The 23,073-nt window shown below is 39.6% G+C and overlaps 1 long non-coding RNA gene and 1 pseudogene across 1 annotated transcript in view; one reads left to right on the top strand and one right to left on the bottom strand.

Moving 5' to 3' along the window:
• LOC138434737 (uncharacterized) overlaps nucleotides 1–23,073 on the bottom strand; it is a 65,427-nt gene that overhangs the window by 5,775 nt on the left and 36,579 nt on the right. The window lies entirely within an intron of this gene.
• LOC138433145 (large ribosomal subunit protein eL8 pseudogene) lies at nucleotides 21,138–21,660 on the top strand (annotated as a pseudogene).

The raw sequence follows: 23,073 nt of genomic DNA, 5'->3' as shown, positions 1-23,073 counted from the left end.
TACTTTTGAACAATTATTATAGTGAATTACATTAATATATATTTATCAGTGATCCATTCTTATAATACTACAATGAAGATCACTAGATTATTTATTATTATATTCTTAATGTACTGCTGAATTTCACTTGCTAATAGTCTATTGAGATTCAATTTTTTTAAGATTGTTTTTATGTGGCATTTTAAAGTCTCTACTGAAACTGTTACAATATTGCTTCTGTTTTATGTTTTGTATTTCTGGCTGTGAGGCATGTGGGATCTTAGTGCCCTGACCAGGGATTGAACCCGTGCTCCCAGCTTTGGAAGGAGAAGTCTTAACCCCTGGACCACCAAGGAAGTCCCAAGAGTTATTTTGAATACACTTTAAAGAGGGTAGATTTTCATTGCACATATTTGTAAAATGTTAACTTCCTCTTAGGAGGCTTGGTGGAAACCATGGATTGTATTTTAGGCTAGCAGAAATTATTTTACAATGTACAATTTTATGTGAGAATGAAGTTATCTTGGTGCTATTCTTCCCAACTACTCAAATTGGTAGCAGCCACCTTGTCCGTCATGCGGAGTGCGTCTCTTCTCACTTCTCCATTGGCAGATCACTTCCTCCAAGCAGGGTATATCCACATGATGTCTCTTAATGTCCACTTGTTTTTTCAGTCCTCTTCATATCAGCACTGATTCAGCCTCTGCCACAAGTCTGATCACCTCCTTCCATTCCTCACTTGTTAGCCTTGCTTTGCAAGCTTTCTCAAGAGTTGCATCTGGTCTTATCTGCTTCTTCAGGCACCTTGCGTGACCTTCCCTCCCTTTGGCTGCCCTTTCCTTGTAGTTTGCTTTCATGAAAGATGTCTCTTGGTTTCTTTAGACATGAATATATGCACTGTATTTGTCCTCCTGGATGTCTGGTTAACATCATCTTCACCACCATGGTCAAATCCCAAGAGTAGTATTTTCGTTCTTCTTAATTCCTAATTCTGGCAACAAATTTTGGTGTGGGCATGTGACCCTGTGAAAGCAATATTTCCTTTTCCTTGTTAATGTGAGCCTCCAAGGCTCATCATTTCCCCTTTTCTCAGTCATAACATACATTAAAGAAAAAGATTGCCACATTCATCATTGAACAGTCAGCTCTAGCTCCATCTTTTATTCCTTTCCTGCCATGGGAGAAATCACCTCCTCTTGCTCTTCTTCCCCACTGATCTGACAATTTATATCCTGCATGCAATATTTATAAGATAAAATGTCAGTGGACTTTGATCTAACTCATGCTGTAAGGGATGTCACCAAAGACTGGACAAATACCTTCTCGGGTTCTTTCATGCCTGACAGCATCAACTTTGTCTGAGATACACTTTTACTCTTCTCTTTTTCCAAAATTTCCCTACCTTTGAAAGCTCAGCAAACATCCGGTCTTTTTAAAAAGACTTCCCTGACTGCCAAGCACACAGAGAAGCCTCTTTTCCGGATTCTTTAATTTCTTCTTTTGTTTCTTTTATGGTGGTATGTTGTAGGAAAAAGACATGCATCTGGAGACAGACTGCATGTGTGGACTCAGTTCTGCAAGTTACCGGCTGGATAACCTTGAAGAATAGGCTCTCGGTGTCCTAACCTAACTTAGAAGACAGTTGCACAATATTTTTTAAATTGCTGTAGTAATAACATTTGCTTTATAGAATTTATATTAATTAAATTAACAAATGTTACTGATAGATGGTAAACATTATGTAAGTGCTAACAGTTATTTACAGATGTGTATTTTTCAACAATGATGTATTTAGCACCAATATGTACCAAACACTGCTAGTGCTTCAGCCAGTGCTTTTTCTTGGGGGGGAGGTGTGGTTTTAAAAATCTTTTTTTTTTTAAATAATTTTTGAATGGTATGTATATTTTAAAAATAGCAGTATTGAGGTATAACTTTTGTACAAGAAAATGTACATATTTAAAGGGCATAATTTGATGAATATTAGTAGGTGAATACTCTCATAAAAGAGCACCACAATGAGGATAACAAATATTTCTATTACTCTTAAAAGGTTCCTTGATCCTTTTCGCAATCCTCATTTTCCTTTATTCGTGTTTTCAGGCAATGACTGATCTGCTTTCTGTTCCTATGGATTCATTTGCACGTTTGAGAATTTATATAAATGGAATTACATCATTCTCTTTGTATCTTTTTCCCCATTTAGCATGACACTTCTGAGATCCACCCAAATTGTTGCATGCATCAATAGTTTGCTCTTTGTATTACTCATTATTATTTCATTGTGTGGCTATACCACAATTTGTTTATTCATTGAACTGCTGAGGGACACTGGATTATTTTCAGTGTTTGGATATTACTAATTTAGCTGTTCTGAATATTCAGGTACTAGTCTTTCTGATTGCTGTTCATTTCTACTGGAGTGAAGCTTGTAGGTTATATTTGTAAGTATATATTTAACTTTTCATGAAATAGGGAGCTGCCTTTCACTGCCCTTGTACCCATATTCTGCTTCCTCATATAACTCACAATGTTTGACAAGTAGACTTTGAAGATACTCCATTATAAAGGGAAGTGTGCTTCCGTGATGAACAAGAACAAGGAAAATTTTTTAGTTTTCCCTCATCAGTTAGTTGGGTCAAAGCTCAAGTAAACCATGATAGGCTCTGTAAGTGCAAGTTCCTGGCCCTTCTCATCCACAATCAGAGCTTATGTCTTTGGAGCTCTGTCTTGTACATGAAAGGCTCACAGAATCTATTTCTTGAATAAATATTTGAATAAATGAAATTTAATTAAATATTTATTTTGCGGTCATCTCGTATGTTGACATGTGAATTTGTTTCTGACAAATGAATAGAGTTGGGACTTGCTTTCAAAAAATAGAGTTTAGAATGATGTATTTACGTCTTGTTTCAAAAGATAGCAGTGATATATGAACAATTGTGATTCTTATATGCTATTGTTCTGTGTTATGTTGGGTTACTTGTGTTCTATAAAGATGTGTCTAAAATCCCACAATGGAGTATAACTTTAAAAAAAAATTTATTTATTTAATTTCTTTGGCTGTGCTGTGTCTTCCCTGCCACCTGTGGGCTTTCTCTAGTTGCAGCAAGAGGGGGCCCCTCTCTAGTCGCTGTGTGTGAGTTTCTTTCTTTCTTTTTTTCCCCTATTTTAATTGGAGGCTAGTGACAATATTGTGGTGGTTTTTGCCACACATTGACAGGAATCAGCCACGGGTGGACATGTGTCCCCATTCTGACCCTCCCTCCACCTCCCTCCCATCCCATCCCTCAGGTTCATCCCAGTGCACCAGCCCTGAGCTCCCTGCCTCATGCATCGGACCTGGACTGGCAATCTATTTCACATATGATAATATACACGTTTCAATGCTATTCTCTCAAATCATCCCACCCTCACCTTTTCCCACAGCGTCCAACAGTCTGTTCTTTACATCTGTGTCTCTTTTGCTGTCTCGCATAGAGGGTCATCGTTACTGTCTTTCTAAATTCCATATATATATGCGTTAATATACTGTATTAGTGTTTTTCTTTCTGACTTACTTCATTCTGTATAATAGGCTCCAGTTTCATCCACCTCATTAGAACTGATTTAAATGCATCCTTTTCAATAGCTGAGTAATACTCCATTGTGTATAGGTACCACAGCTTTCTTATCCATTCATCTGCCGATGGACATCTAGGTTGCTTCCATGTCTTGGCTATTGTAAACGGTGCTGCGATGAACATTGGGGTGTGGTTTTCTTATTGCAGCGGCTTCTCCTGTTGGGGAGCATGGGCTTTAGGAGCATGGACTTCAGTAGCTGCAGCATGTGGGCTCAGTAGTTAATGGTGCGTGGGCTGCATTGCTCTGCAGCAGCATGTGGGATCTTCCCTAACCAGGGATTGAACTTGTGTCCCCTGCATAGGCAGGTGGGTTCTTAACCAATGGACCACCAGGGAACCCAGGAATATAACTTCTTAAAGTTCCTCTGAAGGCAGCTATCCTTTACTTTTGGCCACCGTAGCACTGAACACACAACCGTGAATGCTGCAGGTTGTCATTTTATGTTTGCCATCAGATAGATCATATCTTTGATTTCAAGACTATCTGAAATTCATTCACTCAATGCTTATTTACTGAGTAAGCACTGTATTGCCAGGCATTATTTTAGGGGACAAAGAAAAATCAGTGAACAACAAAGGTAATCAATTCCTGCACTTGTAGAGTTTAAATTGTTTTGTATGAGGGTGGTGAAAAGTGAAAGTGTTAGTCACTCAGTCATTTCCAACTATTTGCTACCTACGAACTGTAACCCATTAGGATCCTCTGTCCATGGGATTCTCCAGGCAAGAAGACTGGAGTGGATTGCCATTTCCCTTCTCCAGAGGATCGTCCCAACACAGGGATTGAGCCCGGGTCTCTTGCATTTCAGGCAGATTCTTCATCACCTGAGCCACCAAGGGCTGGTGACAGGCAATAAATAAAATAAGTAAATAGAACATCTGAGCATTTTAAACACCACATGGCAGCAAGTGTGATAAAGAGAAATGAACTGGGATGGAATGGTGATGAGTAGGCAGCCCACATAGACACTGGTAGAGAAACATTTCAGGCAGAGAAAGAAGCGTGTGCAAAAGACTTGAAGTGGGAGAGTCCCTGGCAAGGAGCATCTGGATAACATCATGTGACTGAGGTCAGGCGAGGGGTGAGAGGGCAGGAACTCAGGTCAACAAAAACCTAATGAATGAGGTCAGGCCTCCACGGTCAATGTAAACACACTGGGCTTCACTCTGAGTGAGCTGGGAAGATACTGAGCTGTTGAGTGACTTGATTTATCTTTTTTTAAAAATCAGGATCATTTTGTCCATGGTGTCAAGAATAGACTGTAGGACAGAAATGGATCCTCAGGGAGATGGGTTTGGAGTCTACTTTAATTGTCCAAGGAGTAGATAGTTATGGCTGGAACTTGCATGGTACCAGTGGAGGAGTGAGAAGTGCTAGCCGTCAGGTGATACCTAATGCATGCTATAGCAACACCTCTAGACACTGGAGTGGCAGTGTGGAGAGGCCAATGGGATATAAAAGAATGGAGTCAAAGAGAGAAAAACAGAGTGAAGATTTACATTTTGGAATCCGCATGGCATACAGGCTTGGGTGATGGTACCAAAGGAATGCAGTAGTTAGGGCAGATGTCCAAGGCCTGAAACCTGGGAAACTCTAACAATAAGAGGTCAGACAGATGAAGACAAATCAACAAAGGAGATGGAGATGGAGCAGCCAGTGTACTAGGAAGGACAGCAGAGTTTAGAATTCTGGAAAGCAGTGTTTAAGGAGGACAGATATGAGATCAAAGCTGAGGTTTTTAATGATGACAAGGGAAGGGCTTCCTTGGTGGTTCAGACTATAAGGAATCTGTCTGCAATGCAGGAGACCCGGGTTGATCCCTGGGTCAGGAAGATCCCCTGGAGAAGGGAATAGCTACCCACTCCAGTATTCTTGCCTGAAAAATCCCATGGACAGAGGAGCCTGGCGGACCACAATCCATTAGGTCGCAAAGAGCTGTACATGACTGAGCAGCTAACACACGCAAGGAATAATGGTAAAGAAGGCCAACGATGAGCAAAGAGAGTGTCCACACTATCTCTATGGATGTTAGCACAACAGATATAAAATAAAAGGTCTGGGAGTTCTTGAGACAGTGAGGACTTGATTTTTAGTTGTAGACAACTACTACCAGAACTAGCTTAGTGAAATCAAGGGTGAGTTATCAACTCCTACTTGCTATAGTGCTAGGGGAGCCAGCAGTGTTGCTGGGGCTATCCATACATTTTGATTTAAAAACTATGGTATAAATAAAAATAAAAATTATGCTTCAACTTATGAATAATACACACAGCTTATGAGTGCCTGGACAACCTGTTGAAAGGTGGAAGTACTACATTGTTCCTTAGGTTCAAGTCTTACACACGGTCATGGACTTCAGATAACCTCCTTTGTCTGATCAGTTAATTTAAGAATCAAAACCAGCAAGGAAAGACACAGAATAAGCCTTCTGAGGATGTAAAAAAGATTTCCAAAACTTTTATTGAGTGTTCCTGGGATGTTTGCTAGTTTAAGGATCTCATGTCTGTTTTAAGAGATTATTTTTGGAATCATAATGAATTTAACTGTGGTTGTTAAAAAAAATATTTTTGTGCCCTGGAAGATGTATTCATCTGATGAGTATAAGAAGCTCTTTCTGTTTTGCTTTAATATTTTTCATTTTATAGAATTATATTTGTGGCAAAAATGAAATATTTAATTCTTTATATTTTAATATACACATTTCACATAACAGAGAATCTGGACTTCACTGTGTAAGATACTCCCTTGCTCTGATATGGCATCTTTATTCTATTTAAGTTTTCAATTAAATTAATTTAATGAGTATGAGCAAACTCTGGGAGATAGTGAAGGACTGGGAAGCCTGGCATGCTGCAGACCATGGAATGACCAAGAGTCGGACATGACTCTGCCCCTGAACAACAGCAATTAAGTTTTCAAAAAGTTTATACACATGAAATGTGATATGCTACCTACATTTATAAGATATAGTTCCTAATTTCAATTCTTTCTTCTTTAACTTTAAAATTTAACTGTGAAAACTCCCCATCGCCATCAACATTCCCAGTAAATAGAAGTAATTCTATACTTACAGTAATATTGCTTTCAAGTATATCTTCCAAAATTTGCTACTTAAAGTGAAAAAAAAAAAAAAAAGTAAGGAAAGAATTTGAAGAATTCCCAGAAATTGCAACAGGGTCTACTTCTGAGCTGATGAATAGCTCCTTGAGGAAAGTCAGCTCTCTTATTAATATAACATCTGGCTTGCATCTTGCATAAATAAAAACACAAGAGCAGGATAGAAATATCGGAAAAGGGAAAGAGGAAGGAATGTGTTTTCTAGCATAATAATCTCTAACAGCCAAGAAATCTAATTAGAAGAAATGTCATCTCATGGGATTCTAGTCAAGAAAATTCCACAGGAGAAGGCAAAGCCTCAGGGGACCACAACAAAAACAGTGAATCAGGTAATTAAAAAAATAAAAAGGAAAAATGAAAACAGCATGCATTGACTGAAGGACTCCATTCAGGCCAAATGGTGATTATCAATGGCTTCTCTAGGGACTATTTATGACTTTAACCACAGAAATTCCATGGCTTGGCTAATGTTTTAAAAAGCGCTCTACTGTTCTCATCTGCATGATCGGATTTCTATTTTTTCCCTTTGTGTATTTGTCAGTCTGGAAGAAGAGAACACACCTCATTAAAGATATGAACAGAAGCTAACTCTCATTCTATTACATGGATGAATGGAATGGTTCCTGTTCTATAGGAAACACCGTTTCTGACAATTTTGTTAGAGGTCAGCTTGAAAAAAAGCTGAACGTCAGTGACTTCCAAACTTAATTTTGTTCGCTGTTTCCAGATCTGGAAATTGAAGCCATGAATTGAAATTAAGTAGTAACACTGACAAGCGTTGAGTAGTAAAAAATCAAATGATAAGAGAGTGCAAATATAAATACATAAAAATGAGACTGAGGGCTTTTGGTGGTGTTTGTTCTTGTGTTAGAGATCTGTCAGCTACTTTGAATTTATCAAGGTATCCCTGGTGTTACCTTTTATCTACACTGCTCCATTGTATCTAGCAAGAAAGAGTTTAAAAGAAAAAGCCCAGTTTCTGGTTTCTATGCTGCTTAGTGAAATTTCTGTGACTCTGGAGACATAAACTGGCCACTTAGTAGAGTACACAAATAAGTCTATGTAACAAAATAGATATATAAAAGGAAATATTGGAAAAGTGGAAATCATTAAAAATGAAAAGTAGAATCAATGATACAAAATATTTATTTCTCTAGGTTTCCTGAAATCAGACATCAGTGTTTATGCTGCTGAAGTTTTATCTCTGCCCTCTTGCTAATCAGTTTTTTTTTTAAATTTATGACTTCATAAGAACTTTCATAAAATAGAAAGTCAATTAGCATTTTTGGTGATATATTGGCAATAAGTATTCAGTTAGTTGAGTTCAGTTGCTCAGTCGTCTGTGACTCTTTGCAACCCCATGGGCTGCAGCACACCAGGCTTCCCTGTCCATCACCAACTCCTGGAGTTTTCTCAAACTCATGTCCATCCAGTCGGTAATGTCATCCAATCACCTCATCCTCTATTGTCCCCTTCTCCTCTTGCCTTTAATTTTTCCCAGCATCATGGTCTTTTCTAATGAATCATTTCTTTGCATCAGGTGGCCAAAGTTTGGGAGCTTTGGCTTCAGCAGCAGTCCTTCCAATGGATGTTCAGGTCTGATTTCCTTTAGGATTGACTGGTTTGATCTCTGCAGTCCAAGGGACTCTCAAGAGTCTTCTCCAACAACACATCTCAAAAGCATCAATTCTTTGGCGCTCAGCTTTCTTTATGGTCCAACTCTCACATCCATGCATGACTATGGAAAAAACTATTGCTTTGACTAGACAGACCTTTGTCAGAAAAGTAATGTCTCTGCTTTTTAATATGCTGTCTAGATTGGTCATAGCTTTTCTTCCAAGGGGCAAGTGTCTTTTAATTTCATGGCTGCAGTCATATCTGAAGTGATTTCAGAGCCCAAGAAAATAAATTCTGTCACTGTTTCCATTGTTTCCCCATCTATGTGCCATGACGTGATAGGGCTGGATGCCATGATCTTAGGTTTTTGAATGTTGAGTTTTAAGCCATCTTTTTCACTCTCCTCTACACTACAGAAAATCACACTACAGAAAAGTGATTGAGTTATACATATACATATATTCATTCTTTTTAAGGTTCTTTTCTCTTATAGATTATCACAGAATATTGGGTAGAGGCCCCTGTGCTATATTATTCATCGACCTAGTCCCAATTATTCATCTATCTAGTATGTAGTAGTGTTTGTCTTTTTATCCCAAGTTCCCGATTTGTCCCTTCCCCCAGTGTTTCCCCTTCAGTAGCCATAAGTTTGCTTTTGATATCTGTAAATCTGATTCTGTTTTGTAATTAAGTTCATTTGTATCTTTTTAAAAACTTAGATTCCACATGTGAACATTTGTCTTTTTCTGATGTATCTAGCTTAGTATGATAATCTCTAGATTCATCCACTTTGATGCAAATAGCATTATTACATTCTTGTTTGTGACTGACTGGTATTCCACCTGCATACACCATGTCTTCTTTATCCATTACTCAGTCAACGGACATTTAGGTTGCCTTCATGTCTTGGTTATTGTAAACAGTGCTGCAATGAATATTGGGATGTACACATTCTTTCAAATTATGCTTTTCTCCAGATTTATACCCAGGAGTGGGATTGCTGGGTCATATGGTAGTTCTATTTTTAGTTTATAAAGGAATTTCCATATTGTTTTCTGTAGTGGTAATTATGTTAATGCTATTAGGACCCTTGAGTTTCAGTATAAAGATCAAAATGAAGTTAAAAAAACTAGTTAAACCTGAATCTGGATTGAAAGTAACAGTATAAATTCAGGATATATGTTTATGATTTTTTTCCTTTCTCTGTCCACTAAAAGCACATGGAAATAATGGTCAGTCTGTGGCTAGGAATACCCAGTTGAATCCAGACTGTAATGTTGAAATGTCATTTGTCACTTCAAGAAATAGGAACACCATGGAGAACAGCTGATTCCAGGTCCGGGACATGAAATGGCCAAGGTAAACCAGAAATTGTTCTTCATATCAGATTAAAGGGACACTGTTAAAGACTCTGGGTTGTGTCAGGAGTGGTTGGGAACCAACCTGAAAGAGTCCCCCTTCCCTAACCTCCCAGCAAAATGGTGGAAAATTTGAGGCCAATAGGTAAAGACAACTGCATTAACTTGAAAAAGAAAAGCTATGTTTAAATATACATGAATTTTCAAAATGAAACAAAACAAAACAATTCCTAGACAACCTTTGGAGGAAGTGAGGAATCACACTCAGCCTGAAAACTGGTAAATAAAGAGAAAGAATCAAGCATTTATCCTCCTTTCTGTGTGAACTGTCCTCAGAACAATCATTATGACAAACAGTTTTGGTTATCAAAATTACTCTAGATAATTATTGTCAAAGCAATAATGAAATTAGAGAATAACCATTTTGCTTCTCCTAATGTAATAATGGATGAAGATATGATCATGAGTGGCTATCCAAACCATTAGGTGAGTGCATTTGAGTCAGTTCTAGTGAGGTGGATGAAATGAGCCTTTTATACAGAATGAAGTAAGTCAGAAAGAAAAACACCAATACGGTATATTAATGCATATATATGGAATTTAGAAAGATGGTAACGAAGACCCTATGTGTAAGACAGCAAAAGAGAAATGGATGTAAAGAACAGACTTTTGGACTCTGTGGGAGAAGGCAAGGGTGGGATGATTTGAGAGAATAGCATTGATATATGTAAAATAGATGACCAGTCCAAGTTTGATGCGTGAAACAGGGCACTCAAAGTTTGTGCACTGGGATGACCCAGAGGGATGGGAAGGGGAGGGAGGTGGGAGGGGAGTTTGGGGCCGGGGGACACATGTACGCCTGTGGCTACTTCATGCTGATGCATGGCATAAACCACCACAATATTATAGAGGAATGAGCCTCCAATTAAAATAAATTAATTTTAAAAAATGGATGGAAATCTTGTTTTTGTTTTTTTTTACTGTGCATTTTAAATTGAAGTATAGTTAATTTGCATGTTGTGTTAGTTTTAACTGTACAGCAAAGTGATTCAGTTATACACATACATATATTCACTCTTTTAAGAATTATTTTCTCATATAGATTATCACAGAATATTGAGTAGAATTCCCTATGCTATACAGTAGGTACATACTGGGTAAACAGTACAGAGGTTCCTTAAAAAACTAAAAATAGAGTTACCATACAGCCCAAAAATCCCATTCCTGGCCTGGGCATATTTTCAGGAAAAAAAACATAATTTGAAAGGATGCACACATCAGAATGTTCATTGCAACACTATTTACAATAACCAAGACATGGAAACAATGTAAATGTTCACTGACAGATGAATGGATAAAGATGTGGTGTATATACAATGGAATATTAATCAACCATAAAAAGAATAAATTAATGCCATTTGCAGTAACATGGATGTACCTAGAGATTGTCATAGTAAGATGTGTAAGTCAAAGAAAAACAAATACTCATACATGATATCATATGATACCACTCATACATGAAATATAATTAAAAAAATACTTCTGACCTTATTTACAAAACAGAAACAGACTTACAGATATCAAACACAAACTTATGGTTACTAAAAGGGAAACATCAGGCGGAGAGATAAATCAGGAACTTTGGATGAATGCACTCATACTATTATGTACAAGATAGATGATCAACCAGGACTATTTTCCATAGCAGCTATACCATTTTACATTCCCACCAACAATGTAAAGGTTTTCCTTTTCTCCGCACCATCTCCAGCACTTATTAGATGGAAATTTTTATAATGGATGAATAAAGCTTACCACACCTGAACCCACTGATTACTTTTAATCTTTAAAAATGTCTTGGAAAAGTGTGTGATGACAATATTTAAATAAAACACGGATTCAAACAGTAAAATCCAGAGCCTGGGAATTCTATAAGACAAAAACTTGGTGTTCTCAAATAATAAATTGCAAGCAGGGCAAAGAAACAGGGAGAAACTGACAGAACTGAGAGAGACTTACAAGGCATATCGACCAAATGCCATGTGTGAAAGTTTTTTGTTTTTAATCTGAATTCAAAAGTATGAACTGTAAAAATATTTATGTGATAATATTTATAAGATATTTGGGGGAAATTTGAACACTGACTCAGTATTTGAAGATGTTACAAGTTTATTGACAGTAATTTTATGTTTGAAAACGGTATGTTCATGATTAAAAAAGAATTGCTCTTATCTTTCTACAGGTGCTTTCCTAAATGCTTACAGATGAAATGATATGGTGTCTTATATTTACTTCTAAATATTTTGGGGTTGTAGGGGACATGGTTGGGGGTTATAAATAAAACAGCCTTGACACGGTGTTGAAAGTTATTGGAACTGATGATTTAAATTAATGTTTGGGATTTTCCCCTTAAAGTATATTTATGACACTCGGGGCAGATTTTAAAATTGTGACTTTAGGTTTGACTTATGTACCTCTATGGTACAAAGCCTTTTAGGGATTATTTGATTTGTGATTATATTACTGGGTGTCTCTGTTTCCAGTATAATTTATCAACTGTGCTAATGACCTCCTAGAACCAGAATCTGTAATTAAAAGAAACCATTAATGTTAGCCACAGAGGTAGATGGGTTTTTTTTAGAAGCAAACTTGAATTTGAGATCAACCAAAAGTGCCACATACAGGAAATTTTTAAATGTATCCATCTTTCATAAGTCAAAAATGATTGACATCTGAAATGATGCTTTTAAAGTGTGTACTTCACTTCCATGAGCTTCCCTTGTAGTTCAGTTGGCAAAGAATCTACCTGCAATGCAGGAGACTTGTGTTCTGGATCACTAGTGAATAAACATGTGCCAACTTATTTTAAGCAGTGATTAAAATTTTGTGGAATAGCTGTAGTCATATTTCTCTTAACAAAGTAAAACAATTGAAAGGGATTCTGTTTCAATTTCCACACAAATTAATCTCTACTTACTCAATTCAGTTCAGTTCAGTTCAGTCACTCAGTCGTGTCCAGCTCTTTGCAACCCCATGAATGGAAGCAAGCCAGGCCTCCCTGTCCATCACCAACTCCCGGAGTTCACCCAAACTCATGTGCATCGAGTCGGTGATGCCATCCAGCCATCTCATCCTCTGTCATCCCCTTCTCCTCCTGCCCCCAATCCCTCCCAGCATCAGGGTCTTTTCCAATGAGTCACCTCTTCACATGAGGTGGCAAAAGTAATGGAGTTTCAGCCTCAGCATCAGCCCTTCCAATGAACACCCAGGACAGGTCTCTTTTAGGATGGACTGATTGGATCTCCTTGCAGTCCAAGGGACTCTCAAGAGTCTTCTCCACCACCACAGTTCAAAAGCATCAATTCTTCGCTGCTCAGCTTTCTTCACAGTCCAACTGCCACATCCATACATGACCACTGGAAAAACCATAGCCTTGACTAGATGAACATTGTTGGCAATGTAGTATCTCTGCTTTTGAATATGCTATCTAGATTGATCATAATTTCATGGCTGCAGTCACCATTTATTTTGGAGCCCCCCGAAATAAAGTCTGACACTGTTTCCACTGTTTCCCCATCTATTTCCCATGAAGTGATGGGACTGGATGCCATGATCTTCGTTTTCTGAATGTTGAGCTTTAAGCCAACTTTTTCACTCTCCTCTTTCACTTTCATCAAGAGGCTTTTTAGTTCCTCTTCACTTTCTGCCATAAGGGTGGTGTCATCTGCATATCTGAGGTTATTGATATTTCTCCTGGCAATCTTGATACCAGCTTGTGTTTCTTCCAGCCCAGCATTTCTCATGATGTACTCTGCATAGAAGTTAAATAAGCAGGGTGACCATATACAGCCTTTATGTACTGCTTTTCCTATTTGGAACCAGTCTGTTGTTCCATGCCCAGATCTAACTGTTGCTTCCTGACCTGCATACAGATTTCTCAAGAGGCAGGTCAGGTGGTCTGGTATTCCCCTCTCTTTCAGAATTTTCACAGTTTATTGTGATCCACACAGTCAAAGGCTTTGGTGTAGTCAATAAAGCAGAAATAGATGTTTTTCTGGAACTCTCTTGCTTTTTCGTTGATCCAGCAGATGTTGGAAAACCCATAGTCTAAAATTGTTGCCCTTATGGACCAGGGAGGATTGTCATCATCCCAGTTATTTTCAGCATCACTGGAAATTTTGGACCTTCTGCTTAAGATGAAAGTGAAAGTCACTCAGTCATGTCCAACTCTTTGTGATCCCGTGGACTATATAGTCCATGGAATTCTCCAGGCCAGAATATTGGGGTGAGTAGCCTTTCCTTCTCCACTGGGTCTCCCTGACCAAGGAATTGCACTGGGATCTCGTGCACTGCAGGCAGATTCTTTACCAAATGAGCTATCAGGGAAGCCCTCTGCTTAAGAAGTTATCTCTTAAAACAATCACAGCCTCCCTGCCTCCAATCAGTCAGCATATGCACAGGCTTTCCCACCTTGGGAAGTAATGTGTGACAAGCTTTTAAAAATTAACTTGTATTTTATCAAGTGGCATGTACATGCATCTTAACATGTCCAAAAGGACTAAAGAATCTTAGCAAAACCCAGTAGTTTTCCTCCCTGTTCAGTTCAGTTCAGTTCAGTTCAGTTGCTCAGTCGTGTCCGACTCTTTGCGACCCCATGAACCGCAGCACGCCAGGTCTCCCTGTCCATCACCAACTCCTGGAGTTCACTCAGACTCACGTCCATCGAGTCCGTGATGCCATCCAGCCATCTCATCCTCAGTTGCCCCCTTCTCCTCCTGCCCCCAGTCCCTCCCAGCATCAGAGTCTTTTCCAATGAGTCAGCTCTTCACATGAGGTGGCCCAAGTACTGGAGCTTCAGCTTTAGCATCATTTCTTCCAAGGAAATCCCAGGGTTGATCTCCTTTAGAATGGACTGGTTGGATCTCCTTGCAGTCCAAGGGACTCCCAAGAGTCTTCTCCAACACCACAGTTCAAAAGCATCAATTCTTCAGTGCTCAGCCTTCTCCACAGTCCAACTCTCACATCCATACATGACCACAGAAAACACCATAGCCTTGACTAGATGGACCTTAGTCGGCAAAGTAGTGTCTCTGCTTTTGAATATACTATCTAGGTTGGTCATACTTTTCTTCCAAGGAGTAAGCATCTTTTAATTATAAATAAGTGCTTGCCCAACAAAGACCACCAGGAACACATTCATGGTTGATAGAGCTGGTTTATTATTTATTGTGTTGATGGAGACCCCACACCTCGGGGTCTCAGTAAGAAGGTGTTAGTTAAACTTATAGGATTTGAGCTTGTATTAGATAATTTGAGGTAAGGTTTAAGGAAGTGGGTCTTGGTTCTGGATTGGATGCTGTCTGCAAGCATGGGCGAGTCTATGGCTATCACCATAAATTTTATCTTGAAGAGTGAAGCTGAAGTTGATTGATAAAGAGACATCAATGACTCATATTAAGCTGGAAGCAGGAAGACGGTCATTCTGTGGCTTGAACAATGCTCATGTCTTCTCGGTGTTCAATTGTGATTATGGAGAGTTCTTCCTTGTGTTCTTTCCAACCAGAAAAAGCCTGGTTGGACACTGATGCTCTGTAAGCTTATGTTCAAGGGGAGGATATCATGCCTGCCAGCTCCAAGTTCTCCTTTGTCTCTCTCTCCTTACTACTTCAAGTCCCTCTCTTTTACTCTTTGTTGGAATATAGAGATGTCCATCTAGATCATATGTACATGGAATCTCATATTGATTTCCTTTTATGCTAGCACTTTTACATTGCCACTACACCCCTGAATCTCTTTACCCTTTTCCTGATAGATTGATTGCAGAGTTCCAAAGAATATCACAGAGAGATAAGAAAGCTTTCGTCAGTGATCAATTCAAAGACATAGAAGAAAACAATATAATGGGAAAGACTAGATATCTCCTCATGAAAATTAGTGATACCAGGGGAACATTTCATGCAAAGATGGGCACAATAAAGGACAGAAATGGTATGGACCTAACAGAAGCAGAAGATATTAAGAAGAAGTGGCAAGAATACACAGAAGAACTATATAAAACAGCTCTTCATGACCCAGATAACCACGATGGTGTGATCACCCACCTAGAGCCAGACATCCTGGAATGTGAAGTCAAGTGGGCCTTAGGAAGCATCACTACAAACAAAGCTAGTGGAGGTGATGGAATTCCAGTTGAGCTATTTCAAATCTTGAAAGATGATGCTGTGAAAGTGCTTCACTCAATATGCCAGCAAATTTGGAAAACTCAGCAGTGGCCACCGGACTGGTGAAGGTCAGTTTTCATTCCAATCCCAAAGACAATGCCAAAGAATGTTAACTACTGCACAATTGCACTCATCTCACATGCTAGCAAAGTAATGCTCAAAATTCTTCAAGCCAGGCTTCAACAGTACGTGAACCGTGAACTTTCAAATGTTCAAGCTGGTTTTAGAAAAGGCAGAGGAACCAGAGATCAAGTTGCCAACATCCGTTGGATCAGCAAAAAAGCAAGAGAGTTCCAGAAAAACATCTACTTCTGTCTTATTGACTATATCAAAACCTTTGACTGTGTAGGTCAAAACAAACTTTGGAAAATTCTTAAAGAGATGGGAAGAGCAGACCACCTGACCTGCCTCCTGAGAAATCTGTATGCAGGTCAAGATGTAACAGTTAGAGCTGGACGTAGAATAACAAACTGGTTCCAAGTCGGGAGAGCAGTACTTCAAGGTTGTATATTGTCACTCTATCTATTTAACTTATATACAGAAGACATCATGCAAAATATTGAGCTGGATGAAGCATCAGCTGGAATCAAGATTGCCAGGAGAAATTTCAATAACTTCACGTATGCAGATGGCACTATCCTTATGGAAAAAAATTAAGAACTAAAGAGCCTCTTGATGAAAGTGAAAGAGGAGAGTGAACAAGTTGGCTTAAAACTTAACATTCAGAAAGCTAAAATCATGGCATTGGCCCCATAACTTCATGGCAAATAGATGGGGAAGCAATAGAAACAGTGACAGACTATTTTCTTGGGCTCCAAAATCACAGCAGATGGTGACTGCAGCCATGAAATTAAAAGATGCTTGTCCCTTGGGTAAAAAAATATGACCAACCTAGACAGCATATTAAAAAACAGAGACATTACTTTTCCAACAAGGGTCTGTCTAGTCAAAGCTATGGTTTTTCCAGTAGTCATGTATGGATGTGATAGTTAGACTACAAGGAAAGCCGAGAACTGAAGAATTGGTGCTTTTGAACTGTGGTGTTGAGAAGACTCTTGAGAGTCCCTTAGACTGCAAGGAGATCCAACCAGTCCATCCTAAAGGAGATCAGTCCTGGGTGTTCATTGGAAGGACTGATGTTGAAGCTGAAACTCCAATACTTTGGCCACCTGATGCGAAGAGCTGTCTCATTTGAAAAGACCCTGATGCTGGGAGGGATTGAGGGCAGGAGGAGAAGGGGACAACAGAGGATGAGATGGTTGGATGGCATCATCAGCTCAATGGACATGAGTTTGGGTGAACTCCGGGAGTTGGTGATGGACAGGGAGGCCTGGTGTGCTGTGGTTCATGGATTCACAAGGAGTTGGACATGACTGAGCAACTGAACTGAACTGAGTGTTGAAGAATTGATGCTTTTAAACTGTGGTGTCAGAGAAGACTCTTGAGAGTCCCTAGGACTGCAAGGAGATCAAACCAGTTCATCCTAAAGGAAATTAGTCCTGAATATTTGTTGGAAGGACTGATGCTGAACCTGAAACTCCAATACTTTGGCCACCTGATGTGAAGAACTGACTTTCTGGAAAAGACCTGATGCTGGAAAAGATTGATTTCAGGAGGAGAAGGGGACAACAGAGGATGAGTTGATTGGATGTCCATCAGTTGATGGACATGAATTTGAGTGAGCTCTGGAGTTGTTGATGGACAGGAAACCCTGGTGTGCTGCAGTTCATTTGGTCACAAAGAGTTGAACGTGACTGAGCAACTGAACTAACTGAATAGATTGATAGTTTTTAGTTACATGAATATCCAGCACTTCGTTGATGCCTTTGTAAATATTATTCACAGTTGAACATCCAGTAGTCTATGATGTTTCCTTTTTTTGTTTCTGTCTTTGGTGAGACTGACGTAATTGCTTTGATTTTGGCTGTCCTTGTGCTTCTTGATAATTCTTCAGACCTCCTAATAGCTCCACAGGACAATTTGCCAAAAGGTCAATAAGATCAACTGATCTACCCAGGCTTTTTCTCTCCCAAAGATTTCTTTGTTCTCTCTGGGCCAGTTTTTCTCCAAGTTTTCTGTACACTGTCTTTGTGTTCCTTCTTCTCCGAATTATTGTCCTTGGCATTTGCTAATCTGGAGTTTGATGCTCTGTTTTCTGGAGGGTAGGCCTTCCTCATTCTTGGCTTACTCACTTGGTCTGAAGCAGATGCTCCAGTAATTTGATCAGATTAAAGATGGCATCACCACAGAGGGCACGGGGTGGACAGCCCTCCACATGTCTGTTTCCTGTGTCACACTGGTCCAGGGATATCTGCATCTGGAGTACAGTCATCTCCCTGAGGTCTCCCTCCCCCAGTATTTTGAAGACTTTTCTCACTTCTCTCCTGGGCAGTATCCCTCTGTTACGAATCTCCCATCATCTCCTTTTCTTGATCTGCTCCCTCTTAGGGCAGAAATCATCTTCCAGTAGCCCCTTTAGCAAGAATGCAATGGAAGTAAATGTGTTGGGAGCTTGCATTAAGAAAATATCCTTTAAACTTCCCTTGCAGATGAGAGATAGCTTGAGTAGAGAATACACAGTTGGAATTTTCTTTGGCATTGTAGAGTCATGATTTCATTGTTTTGTTGTTCCTTTTGCTGTTATTGAGGAGCCTAAAGTGATTCTTTGTACAAATTTACTTTCCTATCTAGAAAATCATAGAATATAATAATGAAAAAGATCAAAATAAGCAAGAATTACCAGTGTGACACAGAAATACAAGATGAGCAAATGCTGTTGAATAAAATGCACTGATAGACTGGCTCCATGCAGGGTTGCCACAAAACTTCAATTTGTCTGAAAAAGAAAATGTACCATCTGCAATCTGCAATAAAGTGAAGTACAAAAAAAGAGGTTTGCCTGTACTTTGAGGTGCATATCTAAGTAAGGAAGTGTGTGTGTAACATAGTTCTCAAAGATCCATCAGAACTGTCCAAGCCAGGCTTCAACAGTATGTGAACCAAGAAATTCCAGATGTTCAAGCTGAATTTAGAAAAGGCAGAGGAACCAGAGATCAAATTGACAACATCTGTTGGATCATACAAAAGGCAAGAAAATTCCAGAAAAAACATCTACTTCTGCTTCATTGACTGCACTTTTAAAGCTTTTGACTGTGTGGGTCACAGCAAATTGTGGAAAATTCTTACAGATGGGAATACCCTACCACCTTACCTGCCTCTTGAGAAACTGGCATGCAGCTCAAGAAACAACAGTTAGAACTGGACATGGAAAAACAGACTGGTTCCAAATTGGGAAAGGAGTATGTCAAGGCTGTATATTGTCATCCTGCTTATTTAACATCTATGCAGAGTGTGTCATGTGAAATGCCAGACTGGATGAAGCACAAGTTAGAATCAAGACTGCCAGGAGAAATATCAATAATCTCAGATATGCAGATGACACCACCCTAATGAAAGAAAGTGAAGAGAACTAAAGAGCCTCTTGTTGAAGGTGAAAAAGGAGAGTTAAAAAGCTGGCTTAAAACTCAACATTCAAAAAACGAAGATCATGGCATCCAGTCACATCACTTCATGGCAGATAGATAGGGAAACAAGGAAAATAGTGACAGACTTTCTTTTCTTAGGCTCCAAAATCACTGTGGACTGGGACAGCAGCCCTGAAATGAAAACATCCTTGCTTCTTGGAAGAAAACCTATGACAAACCTAGACAGTGTATTGAAAAGCAAAGACATTACTTTGCCAACAAACGTTCATCTAGTCAAAGCTATGGTGCTTCCAGAAGTCATGTACGGATGTGAGAGTTGGAACATAAAGAAGGCTGAGTGCTAAAGAATTGCTGCTTTTGAACTGTGGTGTTGGGGAAGACTCTTGAGAGTCCCTTTGACTGCAAGGAGACCAAACCAGTCAATTCTAAAGGATTCAGTCCTGAATATTCATTGGAGGGATTGATGCTGAGGCTGAAGCTCCAATAGTTTGACCTCCTGATGTGAAGAACTGACGAAAAGACTCTGATGCTGGGAAAGATGGAAGGCAGGAGGAAAAGGGGACAACAGAGGATGAGATGGTTGGATGACATCACTGACTGAATGGACATGAGTTTGAGCAAGCTCCAGGAGATGTTGAAGGACAGGGAAGCCTGGCGTGCTGCAGTCCATGGGGTCGCAAATAGTCAGACATGACTGAGCAACTAAACAGCAACAAAAGGCACTAATAGACTTGCTCCACGCAGGCTTGCCACAAACCTTCAATTTGTGTTGAAATAATGCACCATTTGAAAAGTGTAATAAAGCAAAGTCCAGTAAAGTTAGGTCTGCCTGTATTTTGAGGTGCAGATCTAAGTCAGCAAGCATGTGTTTGACATAGTTTTCAAAAATCCATTGGAATTTTTTCCGTCTAAGAAATGTAAGAATAATTAAGAATGGTAATAGCATTTTAAACTAAGGATCCCCTGGAGAAGGGAAAGGCTACCCATTCCAGTATTCTGGCCTGGAGAATTCCATGGACAATATAATCCATGGGGTCACAAAGAGTTGGACATTACTGAGCGACTTTTCACTTCACTTCACTTCATTTCACTTCAGATCATTAATAAAGATGTACCCTCCTGTGTGGTTCTTACCAAAAACTTGACAAGGAACTTGTCCATCACACACTGTTTAACTTTACTTCTCAGGACAGAAAGTGTTAGTTGCTCAGTCGTGTCTGACTCTTTGCAATCCCATGACCTGTAGCTTGACAGGCTCCTCTTTCCATGGAATTCTCCAGACAGGAATACTGGAGTGGGTTGGAGATGGAACCCGCATCTCCTACATTGCAGGCAGACTTTTACCATCTGAGTCAGGACAGAATATCAGACCAAAAGGGACATTGCCATCTTTGTCAAATGACTTCGCTACATCTGATTGCAAGGCCAGAGAGTCAGCCTCTATAAGTTGCTGAAAATACCTCCCTTGCTTAACCAGTTCACCCAGGCCTTGGACTCTCAAGGACTTCCCTGGCAGCTCAGATGGTAAAGCATCTGCCTACAATGCAGGAGACCCAGGTTCAATCCCTGGGTTGGTAAGATCCCCTGGAGAAGGAAATGGCAACCCACTCTAGTACTATTGCCTGGAAAATCCCATGGACAGAGGAGCCTGGTAGGCTACAGCCCATGGGGTTGCAAAGAGCCAGACATGACTGAGTGACTTCACTTGGACTGCCAAATAGTCACTCAGCTGATTAATGTCTCACAAGTACAGACCAGACATGAAGTAAGAGAAGAGGCAACGGTTGTTAGCACAGGGTGAGACAAAACCTCACAGGCAAAGGGGGTGTCTCCACAAAAAGGCCACTTATCCTTCTGGCAGGGGTTAATGCTGTCACCACAATGATGGAGACCAAAAGTTTCCACTGGAGGTGATTGCAAGTGATATGGATCCCACTGAGTTGGGGGCCTTCCTGCTTGCCCTGTATCATAAGACGCGAGTTCCTTATCTCATTAGCAAGGGGAAGGCCAGGCTGGAGTGTCCAGTCCACATGAAAGAATTACACCATCGTCAACTTCACATGAGTTAACTTGGCAGACAAAGAACCTCAGGATAAGCTGATGGAAGCTATTAGGACCAATTACAATTACAGATATGATGAAATCTGCCATCACTGGGGAAGCAACATCCTGGGTCCAAAGTTGGTGGCTTGTGTTGCCAAGCTAGAAGAGGCAAAGGCCAAAGAACTGGCCATCAAATTGAGAAGTGTACACTATTGAGTTTTCTGTACCAAAAAAGTTTAAACAAAATATCCTTCAAAAAAAAAAGAAGAAGAAGAAGAATGAATTAAGATCATATGAAAGGCAAAACAGGGAATGTTTTGAATGGGTGAACCCCAGAATGTGAGGAACCAGGAAGAAAATACATTTATTGGGCAAGAATCATGAGTTCATCACTATGCATAATGTCAAAATGACCTTGTAAATATTATTATCTCCATATTAAAAGTGGTGAAACAGGCCCAGAGGAATTATCTAACTTATTCAAGGTTTCTAATATCACAGTTATCCAAGTCTATACCGCAACCAGTAACGCTGAAGAAGCTGAAGTTGAACGGTTTTATGATGACCTACAAGACCTTTTAGAACTAACACCCAAAAAAGATGTCCTTTTCATTATAGGGGACTGGAATGCAAAAGTAGGAAGTCAAGAAACACCTGGAGTAACAGGCAAATTTGGCCTTGGAAAGCGGAATGAAGCAGGGCAAAGACTAATAGAGTTTTGCCAAGAAAATGCACTGGTCATAGCAAACACCCTCTTCCAACAACACAAGAGAAGATTCTACACATGGACATCACCAGATGGTCAACACTGAAATCAGATTGATTTTATTCTTTGCAGCCAAATATGGAGAAACTCTATACAGTCAACAACAACAAGACCAGGAGCTGACTGTGGCTCAGATCATGAACTTCTTATTACCAAATTCAGACTCAAATTGAAGAAAGTAGGGAAAACCGCTAGACCATTCAGGCATGACCTAAATCAAATCCCTTATGATTGTATAGTAGAAGTGAGAAACAGATTTCAGGGCCTAGATCCGATAGATGGAGTGCCTGATGAACTATGGACTGAGATTCGTGACATTGTACTGGAGACAGGGATCAAGACCATCCCCATGGAAAAGAAATGCAAAAAACTGAAATGGCTGTCTAGGGAGGCCTTACAAATGGCTGTGAAAAGAAGAGAAATGAAAAGCCAAGGAGAAAAGGAAAGATATACGCATCTGAATACAGAGTTCCAAAGAATAGCAAGAAGAGATAAGAAAGACTTCTTCAGTGATAAAAGCAAAGAAATAGAGGAAAACAACAGAATGGAAAAGACTAGAGATCTCTTCAAGAAAATTAGAGATACCAAGGGAACATTTCATGCAAAGATGGACTCAATAAAGGACAGAAATGGTCTGGACCTAACAGAAGCAGAAGATATTACGAAGAGGTGGCAATAATACGTAGAAGAACTGTACAAAAGAGATCTTCATGACCCAGATAATCATGATGATGTGATCACTAATCTAGAGCCAGACATCTTGGAATGTGAAGTCAAGTGGGCCTTAGAAACCATCACTATGAACAAAGCTAGTGGAGGTGGTGGAATTGCAGTGGAGCTGTTTCAACTCCTGAAAGATGATG

Source organism: Ovis canadensis, chromosome 2, assembly GCF_042477335.2.
Source record: "Ovis canadensis isolate MfBH-ARS-UI-01 breed Bighorn chromosome 2, ARS-UI_OviCan_v2, whole genome shotgun sequence".
Classification (NCBI taxonomy): domain Eukaryota; kingdom Metazoa; phylum Chordata; class Mammalia; order Artiodactyla; family Bovidae; genus Ovis; species Ovis canadensis.
Note: the sequence above shows the minus strand (reverse complement) of the source record. Positions and strands in the feature narration are given on the sequence as shown.